This window comes from Octodon degus, unplaced genomic scaffold, assembly GCF_000260255.1.
Source record: "Octodon degus isolate 3935 unplaced genomic scaffold, OctDeg1.0 scaffold00031, whole genome shotgun sequence".
Taxonomy (NCBI): Eukaryota; Metazoa; Chordata; class Mammalia; order Rodentia; family Octodontidae; genus Octodon; species Octodon degus.
Window position 1 is genome coordinate 2081361 of NW_004524607.1, and position 19964 is coordinate 2101324.

General features: G+C 37.0%; 1 pseudogene; it reads right to left on the bottom strand.

Moving 5' to 3' along the window:
- Window positions 1–17928: 17928 nt before the first annotated feature.
- Window positions 17929–18971, bottom strand: LOC101561092 (annotated as a pseudogene).
- Window positions 18972–19964: the final 993 nt, after the last annotated feature.

The following is a 19964-nucleotide window of genomic DNA, read 5'->3' on the forward strand; positions in this document are numbered from 1 at the left end:
TCTTCTTCTTCTTCTTCTTCTTCTTCTTCTTCTTCTTCTTCTTCTTCTTCTTCTTCTTCTTTTTTGTTTTTTGTTTGTTTCTTTGTTTTGTTTTGTTTTCTGGGAATCAAACTGAGGTCCTTGTGCTTGCCAGGCAAGTGCTGTGCCATTGAGCTGCACCTTTGGCCTTCTTTAATGATGTTCAGCTCATTAATTTTTGACCAGCTTGATTATAGGATATTCCATGGTGAAGTTCTCTTCATATTTCTTGTGCTTGATTCATGAAGTTTTTAGAATTCATGGGCTTGTAGTTCCATCAGATTTGGAAAAATTTATGTCATAGTCTTAAAAGATATAAACTCCTGCTCTTTTTTGGGACTTCAAGTGCATGTATGGTAGGCCGTTTGAAGTTGTTTGATTTGTTCAGTAGATCAGTGATACTTCATTTATGTTTAAATCATACTGTTTATATAGTTTCTAATGCTATATTTTGCATTCATTAATTTTTTGTCTGCAGTGTCCATGTTGCCAGCAATTCTGTCATATTTAGTTTCCAACAGACATTAAATTTTCATTTCAGAAGCTAATCAAATCTTTAGAAAAAACCCACCCTGTCTGTGTCCCTCCTTAACATGCTTATTCTCTCCTCTGCCTGCATGATCATATGAAGCATAATTACTTTACTCAGAAAGACCAAATCACCGACTGCTCTTGGCCCCATGTGAGCTCCCAGCACTCAGTGAGGGCTTGAGGGGAGGACCCTGTAGGTCTCCACAATTCTTCCTGCATTGCGTCGTTCTCAACAGTTTTGTCTCCTCGTTCCTTGTGCTGTGAATTCCAGCTCCATGACCTACCAACTTCTCAGCCTCTCTCCTTTTCTCAGGGAAAGTACCAAGCACGTGGGTGTCCCCTTCCTATCCTGCAGGCTGTGAAATCTCTAGGTAAGAAACTAAAACTAGCATGGGACTTGTTTCTCTCCTTCCAGGGATTGCTGTCCTGTGCTGCTCACTGTCCAATACTTGAATGCCCTTGTTTCGTGTACTTTATTGGACTTTGAATGTATGAAAAGTAGAGTAAATCTCATTACCGTTACCCCATTGTGCTTGACAACAAAAAACCCTTTGGAGACTGTCTTTGAAATCATTATTATTATTATTATTATTATTTGGTACAGCATCTCAGCACCTCAGACTCATAGTGATTCTCCTGTCTCCACCACCCAAGCAGTAGAATTATAGGCATGTGCCACCATTCCTGGTCTTGATGGCTGTTCCAGCATGCCCCAGGTTCTGGGTCCAGCATGGTGTGTGGTACTGGGGATTGAACCTGGGTCCTTGAGCTTGCCTAGGCAGGGGCTTAGACCACTGAGCTATCTCTGTAGTCTAGAAATCATTGTTTTACATAACTACTTAAATCAGTTATCTATTATTATGCAGTAAATTCCCCCCAACATTAATAAGATAATCAATAAATAACCATTAATTTGTTTACTATTCTACATGCTGGCAATTTCTGGTGAGTTCACTTGGATAATTCTTCAGCTTTCAATGGCATCAGCTGTGTTCACATAAGCATCTGAAGTCAGTTGGCAACGCATCAGCCTACTGGCTTAGGATGATCTCTTTCATCTGGCTAGCAGTCTATGGTGGTAATGTTTCTTACGAAGTTCTTCCATCTTCATGGCCTGCCACCCTCTAGGGGGCTAAGTTAGGCATTTTTACATGATAAACATTTATCTTTACTTTCTATTGACTATTTTAAGTACCTTTTCTCCCCTAGTACTTGGAGTGCAAATATGTGTGTACTGATGATTATAGCAAAGACATCCACTTCTCAGCAATATCCAGTGTTTCTTAGGCTAAAGCTAAGCTATGTAGCCCAGCAACTATCCCATCCCTATTCTGTATCTGGATATGACTCTATGCCCATGCAGGAGAATGTCAGTGCTGGTAATAAAACCCAGGACAATCTTCCTCATGCACCTTCTTTCTTCTTCTACATGGCTTGGAAGTGCAGGCTTCCAAAAGGGTAGAACCATATATCAGAATAGCAAAAACTCCTGATGGAAGCCATTCATTCAGAGAACCCTTGGATGATGCTCAGGGTATCAAGTAGGACTTGAACTTAGCTGCGCTCTCACTGAGTATATGTCTTTAATTTTGTTTCCTTTTTCCAATTAGCTACAGTATATTTTAGAATAAAATTCACAAAATTGGACATTTTTATCTTTTGTCTATTTTTTTGTGATACACATGAGGTTTTTTTTGATAGAATTAGTGTAGATATACATCCTTTTGTTGACTTTTGCTTGAGATATTGTGGAGCTGTTCAATTTGCATAATCTGATGTTTTGTCAGCTAAGGAAATTTTTCTTAAATAATGTTTATAATTTCCATTACTTGTCTCATTTATCTCTGTTTCCTAGCTAAACGAGTCTGTAATTATGTAGCTGACTTTCTTTTCTCCACCCTGCCTTCATATTCTACCACCCCCGGAGGCATCTGTATCTTTGCCCTTTGTCTTGGGAGACATTTGTACACTTGGGTATTTAACCATTTTTATTTCTCTTGTCATTTGTTCAGCAGCAGTTCATTTTATTTTTCATTTTCTACCATTATTTGTGCTTTAATTCTGTTGTATTTTGGGTTCCCTTGTGTGGCCTTCTTAAGTAAGCAATCTTATTCTGTGTCTTTCATGTTTTTCAACTCTTCTGTCCTTATGGATTTATTTCAGAGACTGTATGGATTTATTTTCAGTTTGATTTGGAGATGCAATTTAGCAAAAATTCTCCTGGTCTAATTAAGTGGATGTTTCACTTCTATGTTCTTCCTCTGAGACTTCCTGATCTTGCTCTGCTTCTCTAACTCTGCATCCTTTCTGCTCAGCATGCTGCCTCTCACCTGTGGTGGTTTTGATCATCCTTGAGCAAAGGCTATTTCAAACCTGGTGTTCACTAACTTGTATTCAGAGCTCTTTCAGGATCCATTGGTAGTGGCACCAGGTTTTCAAATAAAAACAGAAGAAATACTTACATGGTCATACAATCTGTTCTTATGCTTCACAGTAATAATGGTTCTTAAACATCACAAACACTGAGGTAATAAATACTTTCTATAGCTTATATATTTTTTTTGTGGAACCGGGATTGAACTCAGGCCCTTGTACTTGCTAGGCAAGCGCTGATTCTACTGAGCTATCTCCCTGGCCCCCTATATAGCTTATATTTGAATGTTCTCCAAAGGTTTATGAGTTGAAGGCCTGTGGCACTCTTGACAGGTTATGGACACACTTTAGGAGGTGGACTTCAACAGGCAGAAGTTTGGTTGTTGCAATCATGCCCTTTATGTGGGTACTATGACTGAGACATCTTTCTTGTCCCTCTCTTGCTTCTTGGTGGCCATGAGGTGAGCAGTTTCTTCCATCACATGTTCTTGTCAAGCTGGTTTGCCTTGGTCTAAAATCAATGGGACTGATAACCATGAACTGAACCTTCTAAAAACATGAGCTTTTCCTTCAAAATTGATTACCTCAAGCATTTTGTTACTTCCACATTTTGAAAGTTGACTAACACCATACCAAGTCATTGCTCTGCAGGGAAATATGTGTTTGGATTTTTGTAAGTCTGGTCACAGCATTGTTGTCAACTGATCAACATATAACCTTATTTGTGAGTGTTTTTATTTGTTTAAATATACTTAGTGTATATTTAAACTTACTTAGTGTGTATTGGTAAGTAATTAGCACTGAACTCACACCCAACAGCACTGCGACTCATGCATAAATGAAGATTATATACACACTCATTTATAAAATACAATACAGCTTTCTTGAGCTTAGGGACATTAGGTAAATAGCCTTGGGGACCACTGTAAACAGAGAAATCATCAATAAAACATACCAACTCAAGAAAAATGTGACACAACACAGACTAAGCCAATGTCTCTTGTGAACAAAGATTCCAATGTAAACATTGGCCTATTACCTACCAAGAAGGTAGACATTGGCTGGGAAATGTGTGCACTGAGGGACCAAAAGTTTCACCATTCTGCACATGTCTGTGAATGACCTTAAAAGTGCTACAGGTATTGATTTAGGGGTTATAAATATTATCAAGAAGACAATTGCATGAATTTTGAATTTTTGAATATGGAGAATTGACTATAAATGTTAAGGGCTATTGTGGTCGTTCTGGTGCCGGTGCTTACCATATCACGTTTGTGTATTCACTGAGTGATTCCAAAGAGGCATACATACAGCAATGGTATTCAGTACTCTATATTGTTACATCCATTAATCTCTATTCCCTATGGAATGTACCCAGTACTGATCAATGCCAAGCACATCATACAGTGGGGTAAAACTAGATCCCTGATGAAACTGCTTTTGGATAGCATGACAGACATTGCTGTGTATAGATTCCCCTCATCCACAGATGTACACACAGAATTTGAGGAACAGCACTTGAGTAGGAAAGGTCAAACACCGAAAGAGTGTCCCTGATGAAGGAAACAATTAGTTACTTTCTGTCTCAGTTACTCTTCTTTCATTGCTGGGACAAACACCCAACACCCAAAATGAAGGAAGAATAGATTTATTTAACTCACAGTTACTGGAGGTTTCAGTCCGTACTCAGCTGGCTCCAAGGTAGAGCAGAGTGGCACATGGCACAGAGCAACCTTTCATGGAAGTGGCAAAGAACAGAGAGAAAAGGGAATGGCAGCAGCTCAGCTAGCTAGCCCCTCTCCGCTCCTTACATTGTAATACAAATTACGTGACTCAGAGTGGGTGCGGCATCCACACCCACAACAATCAACCACAAGCTCCAGAAGCTGCCCCATGACTGCATGAGGCATTTGTGTGTGTGTGTGGGGGGGGAGAACTAGACAGAAAACACTTTCTCATCACTGAGATAAAATATCCAACACCCACAATTTAAAGGAGAGGTGTATTTTGTCTCATGGCTTCAGTCTATAGTAGACTCGTGTAAGGCAAAAACAGAATGACAGAGGGCAGAGGAGTAAGGCAGAAGGACATGGCAGAGGAAAACAGGCTTAACCCATGGTAGCTAGAAAGCGAAAAGAGAAAAGGGAAGAGCCATGGAGGGAGAGACACCCTTCCAGGTCACATTCCAAGTGAACCACCTCTTCTGATCAGGCCTTACCTCCTGACAGCACGCTCAGCTCTGAAATTGTTAGTGGATTAATCCAGTGATAAGTATAATACCTTTCATGATCTAATCACTTTCCAAAAGGAAAGTGACATTCGATCTGATTTGGAAAATAAAAGATTAAATTTCTTACATTTTGTATGATGATTTAAAATCAGTAAGACTAAACTTACTGTGAAGGAAGCAGATTACTTTATCTTTTTAATTTTCAGTTTCCTCATCTGTAACAGAAAGATGGGAACAGCTTTGAGGAGCTGTTTGGAGATGAGTGGTTGCCCATGTCACTTGCCTATGGCCCACCTGAGAAGTTTAGCACAGAATGCTCACATAATCACATCCACGTTCTCTCTCTGCTGTTCAGTATTTTCCTCTTTGCTTTTTCATGTGGTGGTCAGGCACAGGCAGTCGCAAGAGGGAACATGGGAGAAGCACAAGAGAAAAGCGCTTTTATGTTCCTAGGTTCAGGTGAGGGCAGAGATTAATACATAGCAAAATGACTGGGGCAGTGGGAATGACCCATCAATCACAGACGTTCATGTGTGCAGTTACAGGACGCATGTGCAAGACAGTTTGCAAGCCCTGCACTGGAACCACTCAGAGAGTGCTATCTTCAGTTCTTGGGAGAACTCCAGCAAGTTTTTGATATGAGAGCCCTTCCCTGTCTTTGGGGGAGGATAAACAGGAGTGAGAGATTTTGGTTCTTTAGTTCAAAGCACTAGGCAGCTAGGTGAGATGGTGCATGCCTGTAACCCCAGCACTTTGGAAGTCTGAAGCAGGAGGATTTTAAGTCTGAGCCCCACCTGGGCAACTTAAAGAGGCTGTGTCTCAAGAAAAATCAAGGGTGTGGGTGGGCATGTAGCTTAGTGTGAAGGTTCAAAATCCAGTATTGGAAAGTAAAGAAACACTCACTATGTCAAACTTTGTGTGTTGCTTTCTAAGCCTCAACAAGAACATTCTGTGCTTGATTTGTTACCTCTGAGAACTGCCTAGCCCAGGCAGAAGCAATTTCTTTCCAATGATGTAAGATGTCAAAATATCATAGTATGCAGAAAATTATACATATACTATACATTTGTAATTTTTCATGTTTGTTTTGTAGACATCTGCAAAGATGCTTTTATGCAGAGACCTCAACATCTGGGTGGGCTATTTCAGCATTTTGTACACCAGTTTACCTGGGAACCCATAGGCTGACCATTCCATCACTCCATTACCTCAGTCCCATCTGGAATTCACTCACCATTTGCCCCAGAAGAGCAGTGCTCCTTTTTCCTTGGGTACAAAAACCTGCTAACTCTTTTTTTTTTTTTTTTTTTTTTTCAGAACTGGGGATTGAACTCAGACCCTTGTGCTTGCCATGGAAGCGCTTATTCTACTGAGCCATCTCCCTGGCTCCAAAACTGCTAACGTTAACTACTTTTAGTTTTTGCTTTTAAAAATATGTACTGATGCAGACGTAAGTGTATAATGTATTTCACTAGTTATTTTATTCATTTTTACTTCAAGTACTTTTAAGGGTTTTTTTTTTTAAATGTATTTAGTTGTTGTAGGGTCTCACTACACAGCTCAGACCCATAGTGATTTTTTTTATTTTCAGCCTCCCCAGTGCTAGGATTACAGGTTTGAGCCACCATGCCCCAACTCTGACTGGCTCAGCCCACCCTGGGAGTGGTGGGGCTGGCATGGCATGTGGCACGTCAGATCAAACCAAGGTCCCTGCACTTGCCTAAGTTTGCTTAAGCAGGCACTTCAGTCTGATGAACTATCTCACCAGTTCCCTTCAGGTTTTTTTTTTTTTTTTTTTTTTTTTTTTTGAGAGGAGATCTCACTGTGTAGTTAAACCAGGGCTTGAACTTACTTTTCAGTCAAAGCTGGCCTTAAACTCATTGCAGTCCTCTTACCTCAGCCTCCGAGTGCTGAGGTTACAGCTATGTGGCACCATACCTGACTGAAGTATTTTTTTTTTTCAGAACTGGGGATTGAACTCAGGCCCTTGCTCTTGCCAGGCAAGTGCTTATTCTACTGAGCTATCTCCCTAGCCTGAATTATTCTTTTTATTTTATTTATTTTTGCAGAACAAGGGATTGAACTCAGGCCCTTGGGCTTGCCAGGCATGACTTTATTTTACTGAGTCACCTCCCCAGCCCAAAATTTATTATTTATTTTAGATGCTTTTTGAGCCTTTTTTTTTTTTTTTTTTTTGTAGTACTGAGGATTGAACTCAAGACCTTGTGCTTTCCAGGCAGGAACCCTGAAGTATTCTTAAAGGAGGCTTAAAGTTACATACCCACAAGTATTAACAAGCATGATAAAATTACATTTAAAACGCTGTGATGTGGGAATGTTGGAGATAGTGGTAGAATAGTAGAGTACAGTATGAGGCCTTGAATTTAGTTCCTCAAGTTGGAAAATAAAAGAGGGTCAGAAAGTATCAAGGGATGGGAAGGGATGGCAGGATGAGGAAGAGGATGTAGCAAGGATTGAGATGTGGTATGTATTTGTACCACTTCCCCATGACGAATGTGGTCATCATGAGCCACAAACATATGCTGATCAAAATGGAAAAATTATTTAAAAACCAAACCAAACCAACAAAAATAGCCAGGGAAGAGAATATAGGCAAAAAATAAGGTAAGGAAGTGGAATACCAGTTTACTTCAATAAAAATATTGAACAGACTTGGGGGAAAAAGTGTCAAAAGTATATAAAAATGATATTCATAATTATCTTAATTATATTCTATGTTCTTTTTTATGTTAATTAAGGGTATTGTTTGTTCTTTTGCTATCCAAGAAGAAATATATTGAAAGTCTCAAAGACAATGCAGTTTACACCTTCCCCGTTAATATGCTACCGTCATTGACCCATAGAGTAATCATGAGTATGTGTGCTGGCACTTATCATTGGAACTTAAAAAGAATATTAAACTAGGTTTTGACAGATTTGGGCCAACAGGTAAATCTCTATTGAAGAAAATCTTATTTTAAGAAATGGGAAGTACAAGGGAAAATGGTAATTATACCTTCAAAGCATCAATGTTTTCTAAAAGAGAATGTAGAGAAAGATTGTTTTCCACAGCTTTAACACAGGCAATTTAATGCTCTATCAAAAGGAGCCGTCTTCTCCCTGGGCCCCCTGAAGCCTCACAGCAGCTATCACGCAATCTCTGAAGGACATGTTGTCCACAGATTCGTACACACTTGGTGCGCAGCCACAACTTCAAAGGTAGCATTAAGGCGGTGGAGGGAAACATGTGGCACTCATGTTGGCTTTCTTTTAAGACAAAAGATGTTAAGGTAGAGTTTTTAAAAAAATTCTAAAGGGGCTGAGGAGATAGCTCAGTGGTCTCAGTACCTGCATGTCCAATGCAAGGGCCCAAGTTTGATTCATGGTGCCACATACTGTGGCAGCCCTGGAACCCTGAAACTGGGCATGGTGGGGCATGTCTGTCATCCCAGCACGGAGGAGGCTGACACAAGAGGATTACTATGAATCTGAGCTGCATTGTGAAACCCTGTACCAAATATATATATATAAAATCTCAGAATTGAGGTTTAATTGCAGTGCTGTTTCTCTGTGATAGTGGGTTTGGGGCTGCAGTGTGACAATGAGTCTCTACAAGTTTCACCATTGCTGCATTAGAGTCTACTTACCTAAGCAATCAGCCTTTACAAAAATGGACCTCCAAATTTCCAATTGTACAACCTTTTTTGTCAAGGTATTTTAGAACCAAAGTTAATAAATACTTTTTTTAAAACCTGGCATGTTTCAAAGGCTTCTGATTCAGTGACTTGCTTGTCACCTAATAATCTCTATACCACTCATATGAGATAGAAGAGTAATAATAAAATGAATTCCTGTGACTTCATTCATCAGATTGTGAGTGGAGGCCTTCCCAGTATCCCTGAGTTTACTCCTGTGCTGCTCCTGTTCTCTGCACCTCAGCCAGCCACAGCCTGGGTAGCTGATAGATAGATAGATAGATAGATAGATAGATAGATAGATATAGACATAGATAGATATAGACACAGATACACACAGAGACAAATATATATATATATATATATATATATATATATGCATTTCATGGTTGACTTTTCACTTTTACTTGCTTTTAAGCCTTAAAATAAGTTAACAGGACTAAATGTATTCCCTCTATAGTTTGATTTTTATTGTCTCAGTCTTTCATGCTGAATAATTATTTCTAAGATCCACCCATTTTGCCCATTTAGATCTGAAATATTCATTTTTCACTACTATATTCTATTTAATGTAATCATTTGGCAGTGAATTGTTTCATTCTCTTGTCAACTGTTACCTGAGTTTTCCCAATGTTGTGGAATGTCAAATGATACTGCTATAAACAATTTGGTCCATGAAGTCTAGAATACATTCATGAAAATATATATGGGAATGAAATTGCTGAACTGAAAGAAACTCAAGTGTTCAATTTTTTTTAAATTAATGGCAAACTGATACTCACATAAATAGCATGCATTTGTGTTATTTTTCAACAGCTGGTGGTGCTCAAATTCTTACGTATTAATCCATTAATACGGTGGGTTCTTCCTTTACACTTCCCCAACTACTGTGTGTCTTTCTTTTCTTCCTGCCCTTCTTTCCATCAATCTTTGATCTATGTTTTATCACTCTTTTATCCATCAACCCTATACACCCATAAAAATATCACTGTTGTCAGGTCTTTTTTAAATATGGAAAAAAATTAAGAGATTTATTGCATAATAGCTACAGGTTTGGGTCTTTCAAAATCCTCCATACATATCTGCGGAAGAATGAGAAAGTATGTTCCAAATTCTGTGATCTGCTGCTTGGAAGCCAGTTTTCTATAGAATGACTAGTTATGCCTTATGCATTTCTCCATTGTATTGCCTATTTTAAAATAATAATTATTTTAATATTTTAAAGATTTTGACATTTCATCAGTAATATGGGCATGGTGGCACATGCCTATATTATGCACCTCTCAAATTATGGCTTATACTTTTATTTTCATTATGGTACCTTTTGAAGAATAGTAAGCCTTAACTTTAATATCTTTAAATTGATTATCCCTTTATCTTTATCAGTTTTAGGGTATTTTTAAAGAAAAATTTTACTATTAAAGTTGGAAAGATAATGTCTTATATATTATTCTGGAGATTTCAAAACTATGTCCCATATATAGCCCTTGTATTTGTCATTAATCCTTTTGTGTATGGTATGAGAGAAAAATTCAATTGCATTTTTTTCCATGTGGGTAAGCCAGTTATTTCTGCATCATGTACTGAGAAATCTACCTCCCTCCCATTCATGGGCAATTTAATCTCTGTCACAGATTTTCTTATATGCAAGGGTCTGTTTCTGAGCTCTTATTTTGGTACCTTGGTCAGCATGTTTAATTCTACTTTTAAAATTTGGTTTTAAAAATATCATTTTAGAAAAGTTAAGACTATAGAGACAGAAGGACAGGGGATTGATTGGAAGAGAACAGGAGGGGTGAGAGAATAAAAATCCTATTGTTTGCAGTGAGGGTTATAGGCTAGGTACATATGTCAAGACTCAGAACTGAACAACTAAAACAGGCTATTCAAAATTTATACTTCAAAATATAATGTGACATTTTGTTAGTTCCAAAACAATAACTTTATTTTTCATCGGTGGCTCCATTTCTCTTAAGCTTTTACAGATCTATTTAAATTTCAGAATCTTGTTTTGACAAGTTCCATCAAAAGCAAACCTGTTGGGACTTTGATTGCAATTCTGATGTATCTATGGATAAGTTTAGGGAATATAACTGATTGCCATGAATGCTGTACACTTTTCCATTTGGTTGAGTCTCCTTAAGTTTTTAAATTATCTGTTATTAAACGTTAAAATCTTCTACATGTTAACTCCTCGGAGCACATATGGGCTGGAACGCGAAAGTGTTGCCTCTCCTTTTGAGAGCCCACACTTCCCTAGTCTGCCATGTGGCACAGGGGTCACTGCTAACTGTTCCTCCCTTTTGTCAGACAGCTTCCTTCTGGCTTCTACAGAAGGCATAAATAAAAGGAAGAATGGAGGTCAGGACAAAGGAGGGCAGTGGGCATCTAGCTACTATTGTCCTTTTTAATGTCATTCTAACTATGATCTTTACTGTGGTAGGAACCTTTGGTTCCTGAAAAATGGCTTCAGTATCCATTTTTTTAAATTTGTTTTTCATGCTCAGACCCAACTTCACTATACAAATATAATCATCACCTAGGTAGTATCCTTTACCCAGTTTTAAATCCCATTCAGTGGGTCCTCTCTTCTAAGCTTCAGAGTATCAACATCAGCTAAGTACTGCCCCCTCTGGTTTTGGTAAGTTGTATTTACATTTTTATTTGATTGTAGATATTATTCAATTTCTTCTTTAATTCCATCTATGATGCATTGGTTATTCCGGAGAGTATTAGTTAAATTCCATATGTTTATGGAATCTTTGTGATTTCTTTTTGCATTAATTTCCAATTTCATTGCACTGTGGTCAGATAATATGCATGGGACAATTTCACTTCCTTCACACTCATTTAAACATGTTCTGTGAGCTAGTAGATGGTCCATTTTAGAGAGTGTCCCACACAGAAGTGAGAAGAATGTGTGTTCTGGTGGTGTTGGGTAGAACATTCTGAAAACATCTACTAAATCCACTTTTTCTCAGATTTTGCTCAGTTCTGATATTTCTTTGCTGACTTTTTGTAGAGATGATCTATCTCTTTGTGACAGTGGTATATCCAAGTCTCCATTACAGTTGTGTTATTGCTTACTTGATTTTTCATGTCTATTAATAATTGTTTCCTATAGTTTGGTGCTCCTATATTTGGTGCATACATTTATGATTGCTATTACTTCCTCTTGAATTTTGTCCCTACCAAGCATATAGTGACCTTCTTTGTCTCTTTCAATCACTCTTGGCTTGAAGTTCACATTGTCTACAAAAACAATAGCTACACTTGTTTGTTTTTCTGCATTCCTGTTGCATGAAAGATTGTTTTCCATCCTTTGATTTTAAGTCTATGAATTTTTTTGAGTTAAATGTGTTTCTTTTATACAGTATATTGTTGGGTCTTGTTTCTTGAACAATTCTGCCAATATGTTTCTTTTGATTAGTGAATTGAGATCATTTATATTGATGGAAATAACTGTCATGCCTTGGCTTTTCTTTGTCATATTTTCCTGCTATTGGTTCTTTGTTTCTCCCCTCTGTTTAGTTGCTTGCCCTGCCTGGTCATTTCTCTTTCTGATTTTGTTCATGGAATTGTAGTCATTTTTATCTCTGTTACAATATTTTTCTGTGTTCTTTGTTTGGTTGCTTTGGTGGTCATGAATTTCTTCAGCTATTCTTTGTCATGGAGGTATCTTATGTTTCTGGTAATTTTGAAAGATCGTTTTGTAGGGTACATTAACCTGAGTTGGGAGTTGTTTTCTGTCAGGATTGCAAATACTTCACTCCAAGCTCTTCTTAACTTGAGGGTTTGTGTTGAGAAGTCTGCCATGATTCTGAGGGCCTTCTTTCATCAATGATCTGTTTATTTTCTCTAACAGTTTTTAACATTTTGTTATTGTGCTGACTTTCTGGAATCTTGATTATCATGTCTTGGTATAGTTTTATTTTCGTCATCACTGTCTGGATTTCTACATGATTCATTTGTTTATCAAATTCTTTATCCACAGTTGGGAAATTTTCTGCCATTATTTCTGTGAAATTTTTATTTATTTGTTTGTTTATTTATTTATTGTACCTTAAGGAAGGGTCTACAGGGTGTTCAGGGTCTCACTACTAGATCAGACTTATAGTGATCCACCTGTTTAGAGCCTCCCAGGAGCTGGGATTACAGGCAGGCACTACCACACCAGGTCTCAATTGCTGTCTGAGTGCACCACCGGGGATGGGGCTGGCACAGCAAGCCCAGGGGACTGAACTTCCAGCCCCTGCACCTACTTGCAGGTGCTTTAATCTGCTGAGCTATTTGGCCAGCCCACAGTGAAATTTTTAAGTACTTTTTCTTTTCTTTTTTTATTTTTAATGAGAATAAAAATAGTAAAAATATCATTAGAAATGATACAGAATTTCAGTAAACAAAATGATAGGAATTCAACAATGGTCATTATATAGCATATTGTTGTCTTCAAATTAGTTCTTCAGATTACTAGATATGGTGAAGAGATTTTTTAATAGCATTTGTGCTGTCCAGCTTTCTCACTGACCTAAATCAATCTTATGTTATTCTTCTTGCTTCATCTTGTAGCTGTTGGATTTATTTGTCATGGTTTCTTGCTATTTTTAAGATAGCTGTCTTTTGTATGATCAATAGCTGCAATTCTTTCTTCCAGATCAGATATTCTCTGCTCTGCGTCAGTCTGTTACATATGTTTTATTTTTTCCCATAATTTTATTGACAAATAGCAATGAGACAGGTTCGAATCAAATTGGTAGGACAGTTTCAAAAATTAACACATTGCATACTGTCTTCCTAGTGGTTATTTGCTATACAAGATGCAGACATGATATCCTATTTATAAACACTATTACAACAAATCCCTCTATTCGTTAAGAGAATGTAACTATATATCTATCATAATCATTTTGAATACACAGATACAAAATAGACATTCATTTATATATCCCCTTTTTTTTTAGTTCCGTCATTTGAATATTATAGGTGTGTTAATTCAGCAACAATATTTTAAAAGAGTCCAGTAATCCATAATATTATTGAGTCTTCCATTTGACTGGCAGTGTCAGAAATTGTTGACCTAAGTCCCCTACAGCTCAATATAACAACATGGCTTTACTTCTTGTACTTTGTTTTGATACTTTTCTGCTGGATGGTTAAGACCAAGATAAAGCAAGACCTATGCAACAAGAGTTGTAGCTTTTGAATTTGTAAGGTCAGTGAAATCCCCTCAGGATTTATCCTGAGATTGTGTACCTCGGATTGTAGATCCTTTGTCAGTGTCAGCCATGTGGATGAGACACAGCCATTGCTTGGCCAATGTGCTCTCTCTGAAAGCCTGAGAGAATGTTTTCTCTCCATGTGACTCTCCTTAGGCACACATCTACATCATCGATCACTTTCCTCTTTGGCTCCATAATCTCCTTGATTAGAAAATTTGGGACCCTACTGAATTACATGACATTATAGTACAAGATCTCATATGTCCTGAGTCTTAATTGACCTTGGAAGGCTAAGGCCAAAATGTTGGCTTTCCTTGCAGCCCTCCTTTTTCTCTAATTTTGGTCTGTAAACTTAGGTTGTTAACCTTCCAGAAGAGAAGCTTATTGTTATTACCATACAACCTGGGGTGTTAAGCTTAACCTCACTATCTGTCTGAATATCAAACATCTTAGGCATAACATGCAACAGGTATTTTTCATCAAGTATTAATATGTTACATATACTTTAAATGGAGGTTTTAATATCCTGGATTTATATTTGCATCTGTTTCATAGAATCCATTTCTATCCTATATTGGGCATTTTTGTTTCCTCCGTTTTTCTAAATTAATCTATTCTTTTGTCTATGTCTTCTCTACTATATTTGCTTTTAAGCATCATTTCTTTTTGTACCTGAGATTATTTTCTCTATAGCCATTTTCACTTGTTTTTTTTTTCCACTTTTGTTGCTATCATTTCAGAAAATCCCAGGGTTTGATTTTCAATTTCATCTGTTTCATTTTGTTCCAGCCTTGTCCTGCATGGGCTGGGGGTTTTGGGTTGCATTTTCACGCTATCTCTTATCATTTTCTATTTTTTATTCTGTTGTTTATGTTGATGCTTGCTGATTTCTTACAATAGCTTTATCACTAGTACTGAAGCTTCCTAGGAGACATCTGTTATTTAGGGTTGTCCTCTAGATGTAGGCAGTTCTTCATGGCTATCCAAAGGACCTAACTTCCCAATTTGTAATGGATGCAGTGTTACTATTTGGTTCAGCATCCAAACTTTTGTTACTGGGGTTTGGTAGGGATTGTGAATGCATAAAATCACAGGATTATCATATAGGGGAGAAAAAGTGATTATAATATGCATGACATTCTGACTAATATAGTACGTTAGTAATAACAATAGTTTCAAGTATCACTTAATTACTGGCAAACTATGACCACTATTAACCTGCTACCTCTGCCCACAGGAGCAAATTCTACAGTTGAATAGCAAAGTCAAACATATACCGTATACTTGTTTGCAGTGATTTTCCCCTTAGTGGAGGGGTTTTATCCTTTTGTTGAGCATAGGAAGGGGATTTGAGATGGGTATGGGACAGGATAAAGTGATGAATAAGATCAAAGATAGTAGCATCAAGGCTGGAAGTCAAAGGATGATTACCTGAATTTTAGGAAACTGGAGGACACAAGAGGAAAAGAATAAAATAAATCACAAAGAAGTCATAGAAAGGGAAGAGACAATCGTTACTCACTTGAAAGTTTAAATTCAAACAGTAGTTGAGGAACTAGAGAAAGAGAATCAATAGAAGAAAACAAAACAAAAAAAGATAGGTACGAAAGCCAAACAGTGAATAAAAGAAGAAAGAAAAAAAAAAAGAGAATGGAAAAGAAGAAAAGTAGAGCTAAGAAAGACAGGAAAGAAAAAAATCCAAAAACAAAAATAACCACAAAATACAAGACAAAAAAATACAACTTCCAATCAGATGGGAAAGGGATAGCCAATCAGCCAAGCAAGGGAGAAAAAAATAGTAAAATACCTCCAGTGCTTGCAATTCTGTGGCAGTGTTCATTTAAGATCCCAGATAGGTCGTATGTATTCCGGCAAAATTTTCCATAGGAATTATGCTGGTATGGAGCTGATCTTGGCATCTGGATGTGGGGGCTGGGACTGGTCTTCTGCTGGTGGAGTTCATCAAAGCCCAACTACTGGCTACTCAGACATTTCCCACATTGCTGGTCTTGCTAGTTACTTCACACACTAGGAACCAGTCAGTCTATTAGCCAAAGGCCCATCTAACACTGTCTTTCTCCTTCTCACTTACTCTGATAGATAAAATCAGAGTAATGGATAAAACCAGGTTAATGAAGAGTAAGTAACCATGCCAGATATCTGTGTTTTATTCTTGGTTTTAAAAGAAAGACTTACTGCTTCACTGTTTTTTGTTTGTTTGTTTGTTTGTTTGTTTCACTGTTAATAGACATTTTGTGAATTTTTCATAAGCATTATTTATCATGTTAAGAAAATTCACCTGTGTTCATTATTTATTAATTTTTAATATGAAAAAATTATGGATTTATCAAATGGTTTTTAGAAATGAATTGAGATCACATTTAGAAAATTCTTCTTGAAATAAATTACATTCATAGGTTGTTTCAATGCCAACCTTTATGTTTCTAGAATTTCATTTATGTGTTTATTACTTGTTTATTTTTAGCATTTGGGAATTTATTATAATGTAGCTTTTACAAGTACAGATTCTCATCATCCTATTCTTTTTTTTTTCTTTTTTGGCCAAACTGGGGATTGAACTCAGGCCCTTGTGCTTACCAGGGAAGCACTTACTCTACTGAGTCATCTCCCCATTTTGTGAAACTTTAAAAATACAGAAAAGTACAAAAAATAAGACAAGATATCCTTATGCTACAATGCAGAATTAGTGAGTTTAATATGAATGCCTTTTTATGTATTTAATCATATGAATGTATTTTTCCTCACATATTTATTTGCAGAGAAATGGATATTTATATAAAAAGATGAAACCCCTCCCCACCCCACCCCCACACTCATTCCCATCCCTTTCCATTCTTCACAGGCCACCATCAGGATTTTGGTCTGTATTCTTCCATTTGATTTCAAAAACATTTACATATGTATGTGCAACCATTAGCAAGATAAAATATGGAACTTCATCAAGCAAGTTTATAATTCAAATTTACAAAGTCACTGTACTATATATCATTCTCCAACTTTTTTCCATCTCAACAGTTTTTTTAGTATTACTATGAACATGTGGCTGTCATCGGTTGCATCTTTATAGATGTGTAGTATTCCATCATAAGAACTTTAAGTTCTTGTTCTAGATGGATATTTGAATTGTTTCTAATATCTAGCTTCTACAAATAGAACCACAGAGAAACTTGTAGTATTTCCTGAGTGTACAAGTTAAGTATGTATTTTTGAATTTATTACAAGAAATGCTTCCCTACTCCCAATGTCAAAACCATTTTTTGTACACTGGCTTTTAACAATGTTGTCCTCATTCTGGTGAGTTTTATTTTTCTGTGTAATCCACAAACCATTCTTAGATAACAATTACTTCCAAATCATTTCTAAAAAATTATTTTTTCTTCTCCTAATATCATCTATTTCACATTCCAAATTCAAATAAATGCATAGGTCTTTTTAGAATCTCTTCTGCTTTGCTGAATCACTATCATAAAGGCTTATTACTTGCACATGATCATATGTGTTTTTGTTTCTTCCTTTGTAGTACTTGTAACTTTTCTTATACTGGCAAAGATTGCCAAATTTATGCTGAGTGTAGTATCAATCCTTTATTTTCTGCTCCCAATTTTAGGGAAATTCATCTAAAGTCAGTGTTACTTTTGATGTAGCTCTTTTTTGTTTGGGCAATCCTTTTAATCATATAAATATCTTTTTCTTCAGTTCAAACTATAGGTGTCTTCTAAAGTCTTAGCATTTGTTTAAAAGTTCATTTCACTTAGGATGCTCTACTTCAAAATATTTCTGTTGTACTGTGAGATACAAATTCCTGGTGCATGTTTTCGCATTCTGAAGCTATTTACAGGGCTTAATGAGTATGGATTTTCTGATGTCTAATGTGGTGTGACTTCCAGCTGGAAAGTTTTCCATATTCATTACATTGATAAGGCTTCTTACCTGTGTGTATTCTCAAATGGAGAGCTAGAGTTGAAAACTGTGAGAAAGCTTTCCCACATTCATTACAACCATAGGGCTTCTCATCTGTGGGATTTCTCATGTGCACCATAAGAGAAGAACTCTGAGAGAAGCCTTTTCCACATACATTGCATTCATAAGGTTTATCACCTGAATGAATCTCACATGCACAATAAGTGATGTTTGTTGAGAAAAGGCTTTTCTATGTTCGTTACATTCATAAGATTTCTCTCCAGTGTGAATATTTTGATGCTTTATGAGGTACTTCTTCTGGCCAAAAGCTGTTCCACATTAATTACATTTAAAGAGTTTCTCTCCAATATGAATTTTCTCATAATCAGTAAGATTTGATTTGCCACTAAAGGTTTTCCCACATTGTTTACATATGAAAGGGTTCTCTCCAGGGTGCGTTCTCTGGTGTCTGATGAGTTTTTACTTCTGAACAAAAGCTTTCCCACAATCTTTGCACTCAAAAGGTATCTCTTCAGTGTGAATTTTCTGATGAGTAAGAAAGTTCTCTTTCTGGCTGAAGGATTTTCCATAATCATTACATTCAAAAAGCTTTTCTCCAGTACTGGTGTTCTGATGTTTAATGACATACTGCTTTTGGTTAAAGGCTTTCCCACACTCATTACATTCAAAAGGTTTCTCTCTAGTATGAAAATGTTCATGCTCAGTGAGATTGAATTTGTGGCTGAAGATTTTCCCACATACCTTACAGGCAAATGAGGCTCCCCCACTACAATTTCTCTGATGACTGAGGTATGACATTGGAATGGAAGCTTTCCCATATTCACAAGATTGCTTGCCGGTGTAAATTTTCTGATGAATGAGGATTTACTTTTGGCTGAAGATATTTTCACATTTTTTACATTTATAAAACTTCTGTACATAACCCCTCAGATGCAGAACAAGGGATAAAGTTTGAGAGATAATTTTACCACCAGTACCACAAGCAAATCTTTCTCTCAGTATAAATTTCTAATATTCAATGAGATTGTTCTATATTCATTGGTTTCTTTCCAGTATGAATGTTCTGCTATTCAATGAAATCTGTCATCTAGCTAAGGGCTTTTCCGTTATTCCTTAAAATCACAGAGTGTCTCTTTAGCATGACTTTTACATTCAGTGAGACATGTAAGTAAATGTTCACCCACATTCAGTAAATTTATAGGATCCTCTCAGGTAACGAATGTTCTGCTATCAGACAGGGTACAAGAGGATTTCTACATTGATTTACAAGGGCTATTATCACAAAGAGTAAGCTCTGGTAGAGGATTTCCAAATTAATAAAATTGGTGATTCTTTTCTACACAGCTTCCCTCTTAATTAAGTCTAAATTATTCTTTGAAATCAATATTTCAAGAAGATGTTGCCTTAAGAGAAATAAGGTCTGTGAGAGCAGGAGGGATTTTTCTAGTTTTCTTATAGTCACTTTTTTCTTATCAGTGTTTATTGCAGATCGACACAACTTGCTTCCCAAGTCTTGATGTCTCTTTCTCCACCATCCAGTTTGTCTTCTTCAGTGGAAAATCACTTCCAGTTTGGTCTCTTTAAAACCTACTACTGGGGAAAATGACACAGCACTAAACTTAATGCTGTGACTAAAGTACCATTCTAGAATTGAGGATGAATCCTCTGGGATCCTGGGGCCATCTGATGGAGGAGAAAAATGTACTTTTCAGAGATACACAAGAAAGGGGCCCCACTGGGAAATTCCACTTGGAGAAATCTACCTTAGAGATACTCCTTGTCCAGTGTTCCACATTCCCAAAACACTATTTTATAAAGTTTCTTATGTGGGACACATCTGAAATCTCAGCCTGCAGGAGGATGAGGCAGGAGAATCCTGAATTCAAAGCCAGCCTGGAACAAGAGTTGTAGCTTTTGGGTCTGATAAGGTCAGTGAAATCCCCTCAAGATTTATCC